This window comes from Mus caroli, unplaced genomic scaffold (genome assembly GCF_978045245.1).
Source record: "Mus caroli unplaced genomic scaffold, Mus_caroli_1 scaffold_9, whole genome shotgun sequence".
Classification (NCBI taxonomy): Eukaryota; Metazoa; Chordata; class Mammalia; order Rodentia; family Muridae; genus Mus; species Mus caroli.
In genome coordinates this window covers 101,689,248-101,709,297 of record NW_028227264.1, presented here as the reverse complement: position 1 = coordinate 101,709,297, position 20,050 = coordinate 101,689,248, and the positions used below count along the sequence as shown (strand labels likewise).

The 20,050-nt window shown below is 39.0% G+C and overlaps 1 protein-coding gene across 1 annotated transcript in view; it reads right to left on the bottom strand.

The window, feature by feature from the left end:
* Positions 1 to 20,050, bottom strand: part of Mgat4c (MGAT4 family member C) — a 708,988-nt gene that overhangs the window by 374,118 nt on the left and 314,820 nt on the right. Inside the window, exon 3 of the mRNA XM_029482259.2 lies at positions 1,845 to 1,958. The gene's annotated coding sequence lies outside the window, so the exon portion shown is untranslated. The remainder of the gene's footprint in view (positions 1 to 1,844; positions 1,959 to 20,050) is intronic.

Sequence of the window (20,050 nt, the reverse complement as noted above, 5' to 3'; positions counted from 1 at the left end):
ATGCTAAATTTTAATTAGTTCTTTTCAAGTATTGGATAACAGAGTTTGGTCATCTATATTTCCACTTTCTTACTCTTCCCACTTTCAGTGCCCTTCCATACCACTCAGCTTGATATTATTTATAATTATTATTATTATTATTTTATTATTATTATTGCTCCTTCAAACCAGTATTTGGCCCTCAAGTAATCTTGAATATATGGTTTTGCTGTGGAGGAGTACAATTGAATTAACAGGGTGTAAAATCTTAGAAAATCCAACAATTATCAATAGCTCAAGTCTTGGGGTGTGATTGTGTGTGTGTGTGTATGATCTAAATGAAAGAAGGGCATGGTGGCTTGAAACTCTTAAAGCTCATGAGTTAAAAGCACAAATTGTTTGTTAAATCAGAACATTTATGTTCATTCCACCAAGTACCGGTTTTGATACTCCCTTGCTTTAGGTACAGTATTTTTTTCTCTTCCTTTAAACTCCATTTCTTTAAGTGATTTTTTTTTTATCTCTGTGTTTAACCAAACCTAACTTCCCTGTAAAAAAAAAAAAATAAGTCTATTTGTTAAATGCTCATTAAATTTGTGCAAATATTTTATGGTGATTTTCTGTAAAATTCAGGGATTTTTCACATCTTAAAATAGTGAACAAGGTAAATGGACAGTAATTTTTCTTTTATAAAAGTTGAGAGAATATAAACATTTATTAGAGAGATACCAGTCATTACAAATTATCTTTTAGAAGCTAGGCAAGATGATCTGGTGTATAAATCATAAAAGGGATACATTCAAACTCAATGGACCCATAAACATGGATGGAATCAAGTAGCCAAACCAAATAAAATTACAACATTCAAGTTCATTTTCCTTTGACAGATGAGGAGGTTTATCTTCAAATGCAGCTCTTGTTTATTCCAAAACTTACATCAGAGTTTCTAAATTATTGCTTATTTAAAAGAATGGAGCTACAAAATTGAAAACAGAAAGCTGTTAGAACCTTTGGATTTATATTGTTCTAGAATGTAAATGGGATATTATGTACAAGTCACTGTGTAATTAAGTTCATATGTTCACATACAATTCTACATATATACTCACATATGAAATTTACATGAATAAATATATTTGCATTCATGGGCACACACACATCATATATATCATATATATGAATATATAAATACATATTGATTTTTTATGATATAGATTAATTAATGGAAAGCTGATAATGTGTAGAGATTTTTGTGTACTTATTGACAATCAGTACAGGCCAAAAGATAAGAACAACAAACTGTATACTTTGCCCACTTAAACACATTTGTTTCATTTAATGCTAAAAGGAAAATCCATATATAAACAAATTCACTAGAGTTTTTATTTACAGCTTTCCCAATTTTGAAAATGAAGGAGGTTACAAAATTCTAAAAGTTTATCAATAATCCCCAAGGCATACTTATTGGTTTTGAGTGGGTGATCATGCATTACAATGTTGGACAGAGGAAAACGTAAACCCGCGGATTAAATCACTATGGTATCAATGGTATCAATAGCCTTCATCTTGAACAGATTTATAGTATCACATAAACATATATCTGTTCATCATCAGAGGTGATTTAGTGTCCTCTCTTCCAATACAATCTTAGCATGACAGACAGAACTTAGTGTTACTCTTTATCTGCTACAACATAAGGTAACAGACATCATTAAAAAATAAAATAAAATAAAACAGTTCAAAGCAGAAAACATTTTGTAACTTGTAATTCTGAGCAACTGCTCCCTGCCGGACCACTACTGTCTGAAAGGAACTCTTTTCTAATTCTTACCATGGAAGAGAAATAAAAAGCATCTCCCACTTACCAGATGGAATGATGCTTCAACCTTGCTGTACCATTCTGTGGATGGAATTGCTGATTTAAAAGACAGATCCAAGGTGTCTTTGTGCACACAACTGATCTGGCTGATCTCCAATCCCTGAACAACAACAACAACAAAAAACCAGTGTAGTTGACTCTCAAGAAAGTAGTGTAAGCATTCATCATGATGGCAGTTGCATGTTGAATCTAGTCACTGTTACACTTGTAGACTTTTAATAGACAGGCCAATTACATGTCTCCTTTCAATTCCAGCTGTTTCAATTTTTCCACTTAATGCAGAGATAAATATCTGAAGAAAACATGGAATTTTATCAGGTCACTGTGTAGACACCTTTAGTTTCTGAAAGTGCAATCTCAGAATTGAAAAAAAAATACACAAGATTTTAAATTAAGAGGACAAATATAAATTTATTGTCTCTGTATTTTACAATTGGAAATATTAAGGCTACTATTAACACTTATGCTAATGAGATGTCAGTATTGTTAAGTGTCTCTCTTTTGTTGTTTTATAAAAGGAAACTGAACATTCAATATCTCTCTTTTTGACAGACGTCACATCAATGATGCCTACAAGGTACCCCAGAGTCTGTATCCAGAGAATCCAGCTGTTCTGTACTTCTCGGTCTCATTAAATATTCCACTGGACTTTTGCCCAAACCTTCAAAGGGACTTAGTCACAATAACATCCTTTAAATTTCATGGGAGCAATGATGGAGGTCACACAGGCCTGGCTTTTTTTCTGATTTTTCACATTCAAAATTTATGGGAACATTAGGTGATTAAAACTATGGGTTGCATGTTCTTTTTACCTAGAGAATGTGCATATTAGATCAAAACATAAGCCTCAATAAAAACCACAAGTTCAAGCCAAATCACTTTGTGTGATGATCTAAGCCATACATTGATCTTACAGGGACACAAGTTGTTATCATTGTTTTGCTTCCTGAGTGTGTAAAGCTGACGAATCCTTATTAGTTGTGCTACATTGGGAAACTAAAATCTAAAGACTTAGAAAGAGGTGAGTTTTCATTGTAGTTCTAGATTCATGATTTTGTGTTTATGAAATGTATACAAATTAAACACAAATGCAAAGCACTGTTATGGCGTTGTATATTAAAAATGTATAAGACTCTAAAAGGTATAAATTATTTCAATTTTTACAAGTGGATAAAAGTTTCATATCTATAAATATAAACATTAATTGCAGAAGGGTATTTAATTAAATCATCCTCCAAACTGCACACAGTCCAGAAGCACCACGGTTTAATTTTCCTTATTCAAGTGTTCAGCAGTTATCTACACAGTGTCCCTAAAAATGGACCTTTGAAAATAATATATTTAAAGCACACCATTTTCCTCCCTTATAATACTAGTGGCAAATAATTTCAGAAGTTACCATATTACAGGAAAGAATGTTTTAATCTTAGAGTTTTTAGTAATTTACTGAAAGAATGTGTTTATAGTCATTTAAATTTGACAAAGCTGTCTCAACAATAATGGGCTAATTATTTACAACTGACTCTGAGCTTATTCCTAATAATATTTTGAGATGACTTTTAAGATTTATTCAGTAATTATTCTCAACATCCCATTTTTATATATTCTTGTGGTTAGACATCAAATAATTGCTACAGATGTCACTGTCAGGTAATTGGTGTCAGAATAACTCAATTATTATTGCTTTATTTGTTCATGTGACTAAAGCAAGTATTACAATTGCAAGTATTACAATTGATTACAGTAAATGAATGAAATAATGCGGCAAAGATAAAACACATAGTCCTATGGTTTCCCGTCAGATAAACAGCTGAAGTTGTTTCTAGTTTATGCCATTTTGTTTCTTTACAAGTGTTCCGTCTTTATTTCTGTGTGTTAACGCTATAGCATAGATTTTTATTTTAAACATTGTGACACTGCTTTCATTATTAATATGATCCACTGTAGATATAGTTAAGAACATTTCTAGTAACAAAAATAAAGCACTGAAATTGCAGTTCCTCTACATCTGGACAGGTACACTTCAATACCTAAAAATTGTTTTTTGTTGTTGTTGTTGTTTTTTTTTTTAATTCAATTCCAAACCCTGTTAAATGTCCAATGAACTTTGCCATGGTACTTCTTATGTGCATCAATTATTCTTCCACAATAAATATTTCTCAACATTGTAAAGAATTGTTTTAATATTACTGTGTACTTAAAGTCAAAGCTCGCATTGAACTGGAGTTGGAATTTCTGAATATTGCAAGATCATCTATTGCATTCCTTACCAACTAAATCATAGAGAGCACTAACAGACTTCTTTTTACTTAAATCATAAAGATTGACTATTTCCTTCTTAGAACATCCTCTTTTCATATCTATAAAAGCCTACAATCCTCTACAATTCTGATATCATGAAAATCTTGGAATCTTAAATTTACTTTAAGTCTTCATTGTCTGTATAATTCTGGAATAATACTTGTCTCATTTAGGACTTTCACATATCTAAACATCTCTGTTCTGTTTACTACTAAATTTCTATTTGTATTCTGGTTTTTCCATTGAACTCTATATGATACCCCATCTGTGTATTGATTTGGACTGCTGGCTCCTCAGTAAACATTTCCTTGTTAACAGGTGACTAGCAAGTACATTAAAAGCACTGTATTTTTTTGAAAACTGGACCTTTCTTCAATCTTCAATAGTTCAGCAAAAGTTAACAATAGATCAGTAAATATACCACATTTTCTATATCCATTCCTCTGTTGAGGGATATGGAAGTGGGGGTAGCTAGTAGAAAGTCCCAGATGCCAGGGACCAAAGAGGTTCCTAGGACCCAACAGGGAGAACTTTAGCCAAAATACCCAACAAAGGGGAGAGGGAATCTGTAGAGACCATACCCAGTGGATAGGCACTGCCCCCAGTTGAGATATGGTTTAAAAATATTAATCCAGATTTCCTCCTCTCAAAAGGAAATGCAGGGACGAAGAGTGGAGAAGAAACTGAAGGAATGGCCATCCAGAAAATGCCCAACCTAGGGATCTGCTGACAACAAACCCAGATATTATTGATAATACTAAGAAGTGCTTATTGACTTATTGAATAGCTATCCCCTGAGAGTATCTGATAGAGGAGGACCAATACAGATGCCAATGTACATAGCCAAACATTGGGCCTCAATGGGGACCTCAATAGAGAAGTTAGGGCAAGGAATGTAGGAGCCTGAAGGGGTTTGCAACCTCACAGGAAGAACAACGATATTAACCAACTAGAACTCCCAAAGCTCCTGAGGACTAAACTGCCAACCAAAGAGTACAACAGAGTTAACCCTGGCTCTAGACATATACCAGGTACCAAAGTTAAATCAGAATCAGATTAATAATATAAGTAATCTCATATCCACTAAAGAATTAGAAACAGTCATTAATAGTCTCCCAACCAAAAAAGGCCCATAATCAGATGGGTTTAGTGCAGAGTTCTATCAGACCTTCAAAGGAGACCTAATTCCAATTCCTCTCAAACTATTATTCCACAAAATACAAACAGAAGGTACTCTACCCAATTCATTCTATGTAGCCACAGTTACTCTGATACCTAAACCACACAAAGTCCCAACAAAGAAAGAGAACTTCAGAACAATTTCCACTATGAATATTGATGCAATAACACTCAGTAAAATTCTCACAAAATGCATCCAAGAACACATCAAAATGATCATCCATCATGATCATGTAGGCTTCTTCCTGTGAATGCAGGGATTGTTCAACAAATAGAAATCCATCAACGCAATCCACAATATAAACAAATCCAATGAAAACACACACACACACACACACACACACACACACACACATGACCATCACATTATATGCTGAGAAAGTATTTGACACCCCTTCATAAAAGTCTTCGAAAGATCAGGAATACATGGCCCATACCTAAACATATTAAACGCAATATATAGCAAACCAGTAGCCAACACCAAACTAAATGGAGAGAAATTTGAAGCAATCCCAGTAAAAGCAGGGACTCGACAAGGCTGCCCACTCTCTCAATACCTGTTGAATATAGTACTTGAAATCCTAGCCAGAGCAACTAGAAGACACAAGGAAAACAAAGGGATACAGATTGGAAAGGATGAAGTAAAAAAAATCACTATTTGCAGATAATATGATAATATACACAAGTGACCTCAAAAATTTCACCACAGAACTAATAAACCTGATAAACAACTTCAGCAAAGTTGGATATAAAATTAACTCAAATAAATCAGTGGCCTTCTACACAAAGAATAAACAGACTGAGAAAGAAATTAGGGAAACAACACTCTTCGCAATAGTCACAGATAATATAAAATAACTTGGTGTGACTCTTACTAACCAAGTGAGAGATCTGTATGATAAGAACTTCAAGTCTCTGAAGAAAGAATTTTAAGGAAAGTCTCAGAAAAAAGCACCTGAGCAGCTGGGGCGCAGGGTCTGCTGACACTCGCCAACTGCCCACAACACCCTCCACAGGATCTTAAGACTTCTGGTGAGGGGAGCACAGCTTCTGCTCCAATCCAATTGCGCGGGACCTGAGACTGCATTAGTTAGGGAAGCAGAAACCGGCCTGAGTAGGACCACAGGCCTCATCCGGCTGGATCAGCGCCGGGGTAGTGGGAGCGCAGGGTTGCCTGACACCCGCCAGCTACCCACGACCCCCGCCGCAGGATTTTGGGACTGCTGGTGAGTGGAACACAGCTTCTGCTCCAATCCAATTGCGCGGGACCTGAGACTGCATTAGTTAGGGAAGCAGAAACCGGCCTGAGTAGGGCCACAGGCCTCACCCAGCCGGATCAGCGCCAGGGTAGCGGGAGCGCAGGGTTGCCTGACACCCGCCAGCTACCCACGACCCCCGCCGCAGGATTTTGGGACTGCTGGTGAGTGGAACACAGCTTCTGCTCCAGTCCAATCACGCGGGACCTGAGACTGCTCTGGTTGGGGAGAGAGAAATCCGGCCCACACAGGGCCACAAGTCTCTTCCGGTCAGAAAAGCACCTGAGCAGCTGGGGCGCAGGGTCTGCTGACACTCGCCAACTGCCCACAACACCCGCCACAGGATCTTAAGACTTCTGGTGAGGGGAGCACAGCTTCTGCTCCAATCCAATTGCGCGGGACCTGAGACTGCATTAGTTAGGGAAGCAGAAACCAGCCTGAGTAGGGCCGCAGGCCTCACCCGGCCGGATCAGCGCCAGGGTAGCGGGAGCGCAGGGTTGCCTGACACCCGCCAGCTACCCACGACCCCCGCCGCAGGATTTTGGGACTGCTGGTGAGCGGAACACAGCTTCTGCTCCAGTCCAATCACGCGGGACCTGAGACTGCTCTGGTTGGGGAGAGAGAAATCCGGCCCACACAGGGCCACAAGCCTCTTCCGGTCAGAAAAGCACCTGAGCAGCTGGGGCGCAGGGTCAGCTGACACTCGCCAACTGCCCACAACACCCGCCACAGGATCTTAAGACTTCTGGTGAGGGGAGCACAGCTTCTGCTCCAATCCAATTGCGCGGGACCTGAGACTGCATTAGTTAGGGAAGCAGAAACCGGCCTGAGTAGGACCACAGGCCTCATCCGGCTGGATCAGCGCCGGGGTAGCGGGAGCGCAGGGTTGCCTGACACCCGCCAGCTACCCACGACCCCCGCCGCAGGATTTTGGGACTGCTGGTGAGTGGAACACAGCTTCTGCTCCAATCCAATTGCGCGGGACCTGAGACTGCATTAGTTAGGGAAGCAGAAACCGGCCTGAGTAGGGCCACAGGCCTCACCCAGCCGGATCAGCGCCAGGGTAGCGGGAGCGCAGGGTTGCCTGACACCCGCCAGCTACCCACGACCCCCGCCACAGGATTTTGGGACTGCTGGTGAGTGGAACACAGCTTCTGCTCCAGTCCAATCACGCGGGACCTGAGACTGCTCTGGTTGGGGAGAGAGAAATCCGGCCCACACAGGGCCACAAGCCTCTTCCGGTCAGAAAAGCACCTGAGCAGCTGGGGCGCAGGGTCTGCTGACACTCGCCAACTGCCCACAACACCCGCCACAGGATCTTAAGACTTCTGGTGAGGGGAGCACAGCTTCTGCTCCAATCCAATTGCGCGGGACCTGAGACTGCATTAGTTAGGGAAGCAGAAACCAGCCTGAGTAGGGCCACAGGCCTCACCCGGCCGGATCAGCGCCAGGGTAGCGGGAGCGCAGGGTTGCCTGACACCCGCCAGCTACCCACGACCCCCACCGCAGGATTTTGGGACTGCTGGTGAGTGGAACACAGCTTCTGCTCCAATCTTTAAATAGTGACAACGATAACAACTAACCCCAGAGATTACCAGATGGCGAAAGGTAAACGTAATAATCTTACTAACAGAAACCAAGACCACTCACCATCATCAGAACCCAGCACCCCCACTTCACCCAGTCCAGGGCACCCCAACACACCGGAAAAGCTAGACACGGATTTAAAAGCATATCTCCTGATGATGATAGAGGACTTCAAGAAGGACGTTAATAACACACTTAAAGAAATGCAGGAGAACACTGCTAAAAAGGAAGAAGACAATAAAGAGGAAGCACAAAAATCCCTTAAAGAATTGCAGGAGAACACTGCTAAAGAGTTACAAATCCTTAAAGAAAAACATGATAACATAATCAAACAGGTAGAAGTCCTTACAGAAAAACAGGAAAACACATCCAAACAGATGATGGAAATGAACAAAACCATACTAGACTTAAAAAGGGAAGTAGACACAATAAAGAAAACCCAAAATGAGGCAACACTGGAGATAGAAACCCTAGGAAAGAAATCTGGAACCATAGATGCAAGCATCAGCAACAGAATACAAGAGATGGAAGAGAGAATCTCAGGTGCAGAAGATTCCATAGAGAACATCGGCACAACAATCAAGGAAAATGGAAAATGCAAAAAGATCCTAACTCAAAACATCCAAGAAATACAGGACATAATGAGAAGACCAAACCTACGGATAATAGGAGTGGATGAGAATGAAGATTTTCAACTCAAAGGACCAGCAAACATCTTCAACAAAATTATAGAAGAAAACTTCCCAAATCTAAAGAAAGAGATGCCCATGAACATACAAGAAGCCTACAGAACTCCAAATAGACTGGATCAGAAAAGAAATACCTCCCGACACATAATAATCAGAGCAACAAATGCTCTAAATAAAGATAGAATACTAAAAGCAGTAAGAGAAAAAGGCCAAGTAACATATAAAGGCAAGCCTATCAGAATTACACCAGATTTTTCACCAGAGACTATGAAAGCCAGAAGATCCTGGACAGATGTTATACAGACACTAAAAGAACACAAATTCCAGCCCAGGCTACTATACCCAGCCAAACTCTCAATTAACATAGATGGAGAAACCAAAGTATTCCACGACAAAACCAAATTCACACATTATCTCTCCACGAATCCAGCCCTTCAAAGGATAATAACAGAAAAAAACCAATACAAGGACAGGAACCACGCCCTAGAAACAACAAGAAGGTAATCCCTCAACAAACCTAAAAGAAGACAGCCACAAGAACAAAATGCCAACTTTAACATCAAAAATAACAGGAAACACCAATTTCTTTTCCTTAATATCTCTTAATATCAATGGACTCAACTCCCCGATAAAAAGACATAGACTAACAAACTGGCTACACAAACAAGACCCAACATTTTGCTGCTTACAGGAAACTCATCTCAGAGAAAAGGATAGACACTACCTCAGAATGAAAGGCTGGAAAACAATTCTCCAAGCAAATGGCATGAAGAAACAAGCTGGAGTAGCCATTCTAATATCTGATAAGATTGACTTCCAACCCAAAGTCATTAAAAAAGACAGGGAGGGACACTTCATACTCATCAAAGGTAAAATCCTCCAAGAGGAACTATCAATCCTGAATATCTATGCTCCAAATACAAAGGCAGCCACATTCATTAAAGAAACTTTAGTAAATCTCAAAGCACACATTGCACCTCATACAATAATAGTGGGAGACTTCAACACACCACTTTCACCAATGGACAGATCATGGAAACAGAAACTAAACAGGGACACAGTGAAACTAAGAGAAATTATGAATCAAATGGATCTGGCAGATATCTACAGAACATTCTATCCTAAAACAAAAGGATATACCTTCTTCTCAGCACCTCATGGTACCTTCTCCAAAATTGACCACATAATTGGTCACAAAACAGGCCTCAACAGATATAAAAATATTGAAATTGTCCCATGCATCCTATCAGATCACCATGGACTAAGGCTGATCTTCAATAACAAAATAAATAATAGAAAGCCAACCTTCACGTGGAAACTGAACAACACTCTTCTCAATGATACCTTGGTCAAGGAAGGAATAAAGAAAGAAATTAAGGACTTTTTAGAGTTCAATGAAAATGAAGCCACAACATACCCAAACTTATGGGACGCAATGAAAGCATTTTTAAGAGGAAAACTCATAGCTCTGAGTGCCTCCAAAAGGAAACTAGAGAGAGCACACATTAGCAGCTTGACAACACACCTAAAAGCACTAGAACAAAAGGAAGCAAATTCACCCAAGAGGAGTAGACGGCAGGAAATAATCAAACTCAGGGGTGAAATCAACCAAGTAGAAACAAGAAAAACTATTCAAAGAATCAACCAATCAAGGAGCTGGTTCTTTGAGAAAATCAACAAGATAGATAAACCCTTAGCCAGACTCACTAGAGGGCACAGGGAAAGCATCCTAATTAACAAAATCAGAAATGAAAAAGGAGACATAACAACAGATCCTGAAGACATCCAAAACACCATCAGATCCTTCTACCAAAGGCTATACTCAACAAAACTGGAGAACCTGGATGAAATGGACAAGTTCCTAGACAGATACCAGGTACCAAAGTTGAATCAAGATCAGGTTAATGATCTAAACAGCCCTATATCCCCCAAAGAAATAGAAGCAGTCATTAATAGTCTCCCAACTAAAAAAAGCCCAGGACCAGATGGGTTTAGTGCAGAGTTCTATCAGACCTTCAAAGAAGATCTAATCCCAGTTCTTCACAAACTATTCCACAAAATAGAAACAGAAGGTACTCTACCCAACTCATTCTATGAAGCCACAATTACTCTGATACCTAAACCACAAAAAGACCCAACAAAGATAGAAAACTTCAGACCAATATCCCTTATGAATATTGATGCAAAAATCCTCAATAAAGTTCTTGCTAACCGAATCCAAGAACACATCAAAACAATCATCCATCCTGACCAAGTAGGTTTCATCCCAGGGATGCAGGGATGGTTCAATATACGGAAATCCATCAACGTAATCCAGTATATAAACAAACTCAAAGATAAAAACCACATGGTCATCTCCTTAGATGCGGAAAAAGCATTTGACAAGATCCAACACCCATTCATGATAAAAGTCTTGGAAAGATCAGGAATTCAAGGCCCATACCTAAACATGATAAAAGCAATCTACAGCAAACCAGTAGCCAACATCAAAGTAAATGGTGAGAAGCGTGAAGCAATCCCTCTAAAATCAGGGACTAGACAAGGCTGTCCACTTTCTCCATACCTATTCAACATTGTACTTGAAGTCCTAGCCAGAGCAATTCGACAACAAAAGGAGATCAAAGGGATACAAATTGGAAAAGAGGAAGTCAAAATATCACTTTTTGCAGATGATATGATAGTATATATAAGTGACCCTAAAAATTCCACCAGAGAACTCCTAAGCCTGATAAACAGCTTCGGTGAAGTAGCTGGATATAAAATTAACTCAAACAAATCAATGGCCTTTCTCTACACAAAGAATAAACAGGCTGAGAAAGAAATTAGGGAAACAACACCCTTCTCAATAGTCACAAATAATATAAAATATCTTGGCGTGACTCTAACTAAGGAAGTGAAAGATCTGTATAATAAAAACTTCAAGTCTCTGAAGAAAGAAATTATAGAAGATCTCAGAAGATGGAAAGATCTCCCATGCTCATGGATTGGCAGGATCAACATTGTAAAAATGGCTATCTTGCCAAAAGCAATCTACAGATTCAATGCAATCCCCATCAAAATTCCAAATCAATTCTTCAACGAATTAGAAAGTGCAATCTGCAAATTCATCTGGAATAACAAAAAACCTAGGATAGCAAAAACTCTTCTCAAGGATAAAAGAACCTCTGGTGGAATCACCATGCCGGACCTAAAGCTCTACTACAGAGCAATTGTGATAAAAACTGCATGGTACTGGTATAGTGACAGACAAATAGACCAATGGAATAGAATTGAAGACCCAGAAATGAACCCACACACCTATGGTCACTTGATCTTCGACAAGGGAGCTAAAAACATCCAGTGGAAGAAAGACAGCATTTTCAACAAATGGTGCTGGCACAACTGGTTGTTAACATGTAGAAGAATGCGAATCGATCCATTCCTATCTCCTTGTACTAAGGTCAAGTCTAAGTGGATCAAGGAACTTCACATAAAACCAGAGACACTGAAACTTATAGAGGAGAAAGTGGGGAAAAGCCTTGAAGATATGGGCACAGGGGAAAAATTCCTGAATAGAACAGTAATGGCTTGTGCTGTAAGATTGAGAATTGACAAGTGGGACCTCATGAAACTACAAAGCTTCTGCAAGGCTAAAGACACCATCAATAAGACAAAAAAACCACCAACAGATTGGGAAAGGATCTTCACCTATCCTAAATCAGATAAGGGACTAATATCCAATATATATAAAGAACTCAAGAAGGTGGACTCCAGAAAGTCAAATAACCCCATTAAAAAATGGGGCTCAGAACTGAACAAAGAATTCTCACCTGAGGAATACCGAATGGCAGAGAAGCACCTGAAAAAATGTTCAACATCCTTAATCATCAGGGAAATGCAAATCAAAACAACCCTGAGATTCCACCTCACACCAGTCAGAATGGCTAAGATCAAAAATTCAGGTGACAGCAGATGCTGGCGAGGATGTGGAGAAAGAGGAACACTCCTCCATTGTTGGTGGGATTGCAAGCTTGTACAACCACTCTGGAAATCAGTCTGGCGGTTCCTCAGAAAATTGGACATAGTACTACCGGAGGATCCAGCAATACCTCTCCTGGGCATATATCCAGAAGATGTCCCAACCGGTAAGAAGGACACATGCTCCACTATGTTCATAGCAGCCCTATTTATAATAGCCAGAAGCTGGAAAGAACCCAGATGTCCCTCAACAGAGGAATGGATACAGAAATTATGGTACATTTACACAATGGAGTACTACTCAGCTATTAAAAAGAATGAATTTATGAAATTCCTAGCCAAATGGATGGACCTGGAGGGCATCATCTTGAGTGAAGTAACACAATCACAAAAGAACTCACACAATATGTATTCATTGATAAGTGGATATTAGCCCAAAACTTAGGATACCCAAGATATAAGATACAATTTGCTAAACGCATGAAACTCAAGAAGAATGAAGACCAAAGTGTGGACACTGTGCACCTTCTTAGAATTGGGAACAAAACACCCAGGGAAGGAGCTACAGAGACAAAGTTCGTAGCTGTGATGAAAGGATGGTCCATTTAGAGACTGCTGTATCCAGGGATCCGTCCCATAATCAGCTTCTAAACGCTGACACCATTGCATACACTAGCAAGATCTTGCTGAAAGGACCCAAATATAGCTGTCTCTTGTGAGACGATGCCGGGGCCTAGCAAACACAGGAGTGGATGTTCACAGTCAGCTATTGGATGTATCACAGGGCTCCCAATGGAGAAGCTAGAGAAAGTACCCAAGGAGCTAAAGGGATCTGCAACCCTATTGTTGGAACAACATGATGTACTAACCGGAACCCTGGAGCTCTTGTCTCTAGCTGCATATGTATCGAAAGATGGCCTAGTCGGCCATCAATGGAAAGAGAGGCCCATTGGACTTGCAAACTTTATATGCCCCAATATAGGGGAATGCCAGGGCCAAAAGAATGGGAATGGGTGGGTAGGGAAGTGGGGGGCGCTATGGGGGACTTTTGGGATAGTATTGGAAATGTAATTGAGGAAATTATGTAATAAAAATATTTAAAAAAAAAAAATAAAAGTCACAAATAAATTAAAAAAAAAAAAAAAAAAAAGAAAAATCTCCCATGCTCATGGATTGGCAGAATTAATATAGTAAAAATGGCTATCTGCCAAAAACAATCTACAGATTCAATGAAATCCCCATCAAAATTCCAGCTTAATTCTTCACAGAGTTAGAAAGGAAAATTTGCAAATTCATCTAGAATAACAAAAAACCCTAGCATAGCAAAAACTATTCTCAACAAAAGAAGAACTTCAGGGTGTATCACCATCCCTGATCTCAAGCTCTACTACAGAGCAATTATAATAAAAACCACATGGTATTGGTACAAAGACAGACAGGTAGATCAATGGAATAGAATTGAAGACCCAGTAATGAACCAACACACCTATGGTCACTTGATATTTTACAAAGGAGCTAAAACAATCCAGTGGAATAAAGACAACATTTTTGACAAATGGTTCTGGCTCAACTGGCAGTCAGCATGTAGAAAAAAGCAATTGATCCACTCTTATCTCCTTGTACAAAGCTCTATCTAGTCCATGTGGATCAACACCTCCATATAAAAGCAGAGACACTGGAAGTTATAGAGAAGAAAGTGGGAAAAAGCCTCAAAGAGATGGGCACAGGAGAAAATTTCTTGAATAGAACACCAAAGGCTTGTGCTGTAAGATGAAGAATTGACAAGTGGGACCTCATAAAATTGCAAAGCCTCTCTAAGGCAAAGGACCCTGTCAATGAGACAAAAAGGCAACCAACAGATTGGGGAAAAGATCTTTACCAATCCTATAACAGATAGAGGTCTAATATCCAGTATATACAAAGAACTCAAGAAGTTAGACTTCAGAGAATCAAATAACCTTACTATAAATGGGGTATAGAGCTAAACAAGTAATTCTCAAATGAGGAATACCAAATGACTGAAAATTACCTAAAAGTTCAACATCCTTAGTCATCAGTGAAATGCAAATCAAAACAATCCTGAGATTCTACATCACACCAGTCAGAATGGCCAAGATGAAAAAACTCAGGGGACAGTAGATGCTGTCAAGGATGAAGAGAAAGCAGAACACTTCTCCATTGCTTGTGGGATTGCAAGCTGGTACAACAACTCTGGAAATCAGTTTGATGGTTCCTCAGAAAATTAACCATAGTACTACCAGAGGCTCCAGCAATACTACTCCTGGGTATATACCCAGAAGATGTTCCAACTTGTAATAAGGACACATGCTCCATTATGTTCATAGCAGCCTTATTTATAATATCCAGAAATTGGAAAGAACCCACATGTCCCTCAACAGAGGAATAGATACAAAAAGTGTGATACATTTACATAATAGAGTACTACAAAGCTGTTAAAAACAATGAATTTATGAAATTATCAGGCAAATGGATGGATCTGAAGGATATCATCTTGAGTTAGCTAACCCAGTCACAAAAGAACACACATGATATGCACTCACTGATAAGTGGATATTAGCCCAGAAGCTCAGAATATTCAAGTTACAATTTGCAAAACACTTGACACTCAAAAAGAAGGAAGACCAAAGTGTAGATATGCTGATCCTTCTTAGAAGGAAAAACAAAATACCCATGGAAGGAGTTACAGAGACAAAGTGTAGAGCAGAGACTGAAGGAATGATTATCCATAGACTGCTCCACCTGTGGATCCTTCCCATAGACAACCACCAAAACCAGACACTATTGTGGATGCTAACAAGTGCTTTCTGAAAGGAACCAGATATAGCTGTCTCTTGTGAGACTATGCCAGGGCCTAGCAAACACATAAGTGGAAGCTCACAGTCAGCTATTGGATGGATCAGAGGGCCCCCAATGGAGGAGCTAGAGAAAGTACCCAAGGAGCTAAAGGGATCTGCAACCCTATAGGTGGAACAACATTATGAACTAACCAGTACCCCGGAGCTCTTGACTCTAGCTGCATATGTATCAAAAGATGGCCTAGTCGGACATCACTGGAAAGAGAGGCCCATTGGTCTTGCAAACTTCATATGCCCCAGTACATGGGAATGCCAGGGCCAAAAAGTGGGAATGGGTGGGTAGGGGAGTGGTGGGGAGGGTATGGGGGACTTTTGGGATAGCATTGGAAATGTAGATGAGGCAAATACCTAATAAAAAATATTAAAAATCATAATCTCAAATAGGTTATGTCAAAAGAGTAGACTCAGGATTGTTTGAAAAAGTGCTTTGGTATAAATTGTGGATGTTATTCCACACTAAAAACTACTGTCTATATATTTGAAATCTGTATACATGTCATCAAAATATCTACATCAAAATAATTGTTATAGGTTATCAATTTTATTTCAATGAAACTAATTATAAGAGAAATTGTAATGACCATATATAGAGATATTTAGATAAGTTGGATTTGGATAGAGCACCAGCAGTTTTCCTAACATCTGCTATTCATAGGTATAAGCAGGAGATTCAGGGGAGTAAGACACTCTTTGGCTTTGATGTCATAACTTGTGGAAAAAAGTCTTCCATGAAGAGCTCATTACAAACACACTCTCTTCTCTTTGTCTCATTTGTGCGGATCCCAACTGAATAAACTTGGTCATGCCAAATCAGTGTTACAATTTTGATAATTGTCTTTTGACAGAATAAACTATGCTGTTAATCATTTGGTTTTGAAGTTACTACAGAGGTAAGTAATAGCAGTAACTGTCTCTGTGAAATTACTAGTGAGAAGTAGCATGCAAAATACTAACTTGAGTTTGAAGAAAAAAACTAGGAACCTTATTGATATTTAAAACCCGTTTCTAATTCCTTTTTGGCCTCTGTCTGTTTTAAACCTTCAATCTAATCCTTGTCTTCTCTCCATTGTCCGTAACCTTATTTTTTTATTCTGTTATAATTGCATATTTATGAAACCTTTCTTATGTTTCTGTTGCTTGTCTGACTGTTTTACATACTGCATAAATGTCTTTCTCCTTTTTATCTGACATAATCCCTTTACTGGGCCTTTCATCTCAAATTGTCAAAGAAAGTGAATTTCTAAATCTTCTATTTCTTACCAATGATTAACCTTTTTTTTAATTGCATGACACTCCCTTCACTGATTTTATAGAAATAAACCTATTTGTGCTCAAGTTTCATATTAATTAGTCTTCCTCTCTGAACATTTAACTTTGTATATAATGTTTATTCACATTTTTCTTTCCCTTTTATATTAAACATGCAAAACATATTCATGCAACCTTCAAGTTCACATTGCTATTATAACTACATTGTGTTTCATACTTTAAATAATTCATCATCTTCTCTTCTACCATAGATCATCTGGGGAGAAATTATTATTAATAAGTCTGTTTAAAAAGCAAATTTGGTTACTAAGAACTTGGAATTTGTTCTTAAAAATATCATATATAATGTCAAGAAGATAGTTGTCATAATATCATAGTTTGATTTTGAATATATTGACTGTATCAGATCACATTTCCCAAAGCTAACCAAGACCATACCAGATATTAAAGGCGTAAGTTATATAAGAAAATTTAGAAAACCCTATCTTAAACCTATCTAGAACTGTTAATATAGTATATTGAGCCTCATTTTTGCTCAATTATTTAGTTTGTAGTATATAAGAAATGTTTTGTACATATTTATATAGGTGGATGACAGTCACCAGTTGTGCAGAATATACATCAAATTAGAGTGGATAAGTAATAAAGATATGAAATATGCATCCTAAACACACACACACACACACACACACAATAAACCTTTTTTAAATAAAGATTGGTCTTCCCATGTTTTACCAAGGTTATGTTCCTCTGTGGAAGTCATATCTTTCTTTCCTCTCCTCTTTTGTGCTTTTAGAAAATGTAAGTGTAGTATTCTGCCATCTGTCCTGTTCGGTGGCCTCTCCGTTCTCCTTTAGCAGCCACACCTGTCCCCAGGCACTTGAGGATTCTTATCCAGAGCACCTGAGACTCAAAACTGCAATATAGTGTGACTTCATTAGAGTTCTAATGAGTTTGATTTTATTTTTTATTATAGTTTTTTTCTTTATTTTATTTTTACTAGATATTTTCTATTTTTCCTTTTCTAATGTTATCACTTTTCCTGGTACCTCCCCGAAAACCTCCTATCCAATTCGCCCTCACCCTGCTCACCAACCCACCCTCTCCCTTTTCCTTGTCCTAGAACTACACTGGGGCATTGAGCCTTCACAGGACCAAAGGCCTCTTCTCTCATTACTGTCTTACAAGGCCATCTTTTGCTATATATGCAGCTGGAGCCATCACATTCTGAATGGTGTGATGTGGAATCTCTCAGGTTGTTTTAATTTGCATTTCCCTGATGACTAAGAATGTTGAACATTTCTATAAGTGCTTCTAAGCCCTTTTAGTTTCCTCAGTTGAGGTTTCTGTTTTAGATCTGTACCCCATTTTTTTAAATTTTTTTCTTTTATTACGTATTTTCCTCAATTACATTTCCAATGCTCTCCCAAAAGTCCCCCATACCCTCCCCCCCACTTCCTTACCCACCCATTCCCATTTTTGGCCCTGGCGTTCACTTGTACTGGGGCATATAAAGTTTGTGTGTTCAATGGGCCTCTCTTTCCAGTGATGGCCGACTAGGCCACCTTTTGATACATATGCAGCTATAGTCAAGAGCGCCGGGGTACTGGTCATTTCAGAATGTTGTTCCACCTATAGGGTTGCAGATCCCTTTAGCTCCTTGGATACTTTCTCTAGCCTCTCCATTGGGAGCCCTGTGATCCATCCAATAGTTGACTGTGAGCATCCACTTCTGTGTTAGGCCCCGGCATAGTCTCACAAGAGACAGCTATATCTGGGACCTTTCAGCAAAATCTTGCTAGTGTATGCAATGGTGTCAGCGTTTGGAAGCTGATTATGGGGTGGATCCCTGAATATGGCAGTCTCTAGATGGTCCATTCTTTCGTCACAGCTCCAAACTTTGTCTCTGTAACTCCTTCCATGGGTGTTTTGTTCCCAATTTAAGAAGGGGCACAGTGTCCCCACATTGATCTTCATTCTTCATGAGTTTCATGCATTTAGCAAATTGTGTCTTATATCTTGGGTATCCTAAGTTTTGGGCTAATATCCACTTATCAGTGAGTACATATTGTGTGAGTTCCATTGTGATTATGTTACCTCACTTAGGATGATGCCCTCCAGGTCCATCCATTTGCCTAGGAATTTCATAAATTCATTCTTTTTAATAGATGAGTAGTACTCCATTGTGTAAATGTACCACATTTTCTGTATCCATTCCTCTGTTGAGGGGCATCTGGGTTCTTTCCAGCTTCTGGCTATTATAAATAAGGCTGCTATGAACATAGTGTAGCATGTGTCCTTCTTACCGGTTGGGACATCTTCTGGATATATGCCCAGGAGCAGTATTGCTGGATCCTCTGGTAGTACTATGTCCAATTTTCTAAGGAACCGCCAGACTGATTTCCAGAGTGGTTGTACAAGCTTGCAATCCCACCAACAATGGAGGAGTGTTCCTCTTTCTCCACATCCTCGCCAGCATCTGCTGTCACCTGAATTTTTGATCTTAGCCATTCTGACTGGTGTGAGGTGGAATCTCAGGGTTGTTTTGATTTGCATTTCCCTGATGATTAAGGATGTTGAACATTTTTTTCAGGTGCTTCTCTGCCATTCGGTATTCCTCAGGTGAGAATTCTTTGTTCAGTTCTGAGCCCCATTTTTTAATGGGGTTATTTGATTTTCTGGAGTCCACCTTCTTGAGTTCTTTATATATATTGGATATTAGTCCCTTATCTGATTTAGGATAGGTAAAGATTCTTTCCCAATCTGTTGGTGGTCTTTTTTTCTTATTGACGGTGTCTTTTGCCTTGTAGAAGCTTTGCAGATTCATGAGGTCCCATTTGTCAATTCTCGATCTTACTGAGCAAGCCATTGCTGTTCTATTCAGGAATTTCCCCCCTGTGCCCATATCTTCAAGGCTTTTCCCCACTTTCTCCTCTATAAGTTTCAGTGTCTCTGGTTTTATGTGAAGTTCCTTGATCCACTTAGATTTGACCTTAGTACAAGGAGATAGGAATGGATCAATTCGAAATCTTCTACATGATAACAACCAGTTGTGTCAGCACCATTTGTTGAAAATGC